This window comes from Arachis duranensis, chromosome 9 (genome assembly GCF_000817695.3).
Source record: "Arachis duranensis cultivar V14167 chromosome 9, aradu.V14167.gnm2.J7QH, whole genome shotgun sequence".
Taxonomy (NCBI): domain Eukaryota; kingdom Viridiplantae; phylum Streptophyta; class Magnoliopsida; order Fabales; family Fabaceae; genus Arachis; species Arachis duranensis.
In genome coordinates this window covers 96,095,544-96,097,508 of record NC_029780.3, presented here as the reverse complement: position 1 = coordinate 96,097,508, position 1,965 = coordinate 96,095,544, and the positions used below count along the sequence as shown (strand labels likewise).

The 1,965-nt window shown below is 40.4% G+C and overlaps 1 non-coding gene across 1 annotated transcript; it reads right to left on the bottom strand.

Moving 5' to 3' along the window:
- Positions 1–304: 304 nt before the first annotated feature.
- LOC127742159 (small nucleolar RNA R71) lies at positions 305–408 on the bottom strand. The gene has a single exon (XR_008003346.1). It is a non-coding gene; the product is annotated as a small nucleolar RNA R71 (small nucleolar RNA).
- Positions 409–1,965: the final 1,557 nt, after the last annotated feature.

Below are 1,965 nucleotides of genomic sequence, written 5' to 3'. Positions count from 1 at the left end.
AGCCATTGGAGCAAACAATTTTGAGCTGAAGCCTCAATTAGTTGCTCTAACGCAACAGAACTGTAAGTTTCATGGACTTCCATCAGAAGATCCCTATCAGTTTTTAACTGAGTTCTTGTAGATCTATGATACTGTTAAGACTAATGGAGTAGATCCTGAAGTCTATAGGCTCATGCTTTTCCCTTTTACTGTAAAAGACAGAGCTAGAACATGGTTGGACTCACAACATAAAGATAGCCTGGACTCTTGGGATAAGCTGGTCACGGCCTTCTTGGCCAAGTTCTTTCCTCCTCAAAAGCTGAGCAAGCTTAGAATGGATGTTTAAACCTTCAAGCAAAAAGATGGTGAATCCCTCTATGAAGTTTGGGAAAGATACAAGCAGTTGACCAAAAAGTGTCCTTCTGGCATGCTTTCAGAGTGGACCATTTTAGATATATTTTATGATGGTCTATCTAAGCTTTCTAAGATGTCACTGGACCATTCTGCAGGTAGATCCATTCACCTAAAGAAAATGCCTGCAGAAGCTCAAGAACTCATTGACATGGTTGCAAATAACCAATTCATGTACACCTCTGAGAGAAATCCTGTGAGTAATGGGACGCCTCAGAGGAAGGGAGTTCTTGAAATTGATGCTCTGAATGTCATATTGGCTCAGAATAAAATGTTGACTCAGTAAGTCAATATGATTTCTCAGAATTTGAATGGATTACAAAATACATCCAACAGTACTAAAGAAGCATCTTTTGAAGAAGAAGCTTATGATTCTGAGAACCCTGCAATATGAAGAAGAAGCTTATAATCCTGAGAACCCTGCAATGGTAGAGGTGAATTACATGGGTGAAGCCTTTGGCAACACCTATAACCCTTCATGGAGAAATCATCCAAATTTTTCATGGAAGGATCCACAGAAGCAAGGCTTCAATAATAACAATGGTGGAAGAAACAGGTTTAGCAATAGCAAGCCTTTTCCATCATCCTCTCAGCAACAGACAGAGAATTCTGAGCAGAGCCCCTCTAGCTTAGCAAATATAGTCTCTTATCTATCTAAGGCCACTTTAAGTTTCATGAATGAAATAAGGTCCTCTATTAGAAATTTGGAGGCACAAGTGGGGCAGATGAGTAAGAAAATCACTGAAACTTCTCCTAGTACTCTCCTAAGCAATACAGAAGAGAATCCAAAAAGAGAGTGCAAGGCCATTGATATAATCAAAATGGCCGAATCCAAAGAGGAAGGGGAGGACGTGAATCCCAATGAGGAAAACCTCATGGGACGTCCTCTAGACAGAAAGGAGTTCCCTATTGATGACCTAAAGGAATCTGAGGCTCATATAGAGACCATAGAGATTCCATTAAACTTCCTTCTGCCATTCATGAGTTCTGAGAACTATTCTTCCTCTGAAGAGGATGAAATGTAACTGAAGAGTAAGTTGCTTAATATCTAGGAGCCATCATGAAGCTGAATGCCAAGTTGTTTGGTAATGAGACTTGGGAAGATGAATCTCCCTTGCTCATTAGTGAACTAAATACATGAGTTCAGCAAACTCTACCTCAAAAGAAATAAGATCCTGGTAAATTCTTAATACCCTGTACCATAGGCACCATGACCTTTGAGAAGGCTTTGTGTGACCTGGGGTCAGGTATAAATCTTATGCCACTCTCTGTAATGGAGAAACTGGGGATCTTTGAAGTATAAGCTGCAAGAATCTCATTAGAGATGGCAGATAAGTCACTAAAACAAGCTTATAGATTGGTAGAGGACGTGTTGGTAAAGGTTAAAGGCCTTTACATACCTGATGATTCCATAATCTTAGACACTAGGAAGGATGAGGATGAATCCATCATTCTTGGAAGACCCTTCCTAGCCACAGCAGGAGCTGTGATTGATGTTGACAGAGGAGAGCTAGTCCTTCAATTGAATGGGGACTACCTTGTGTTTAAAGCTCAAGGATCTTCCTCTGAAACCAT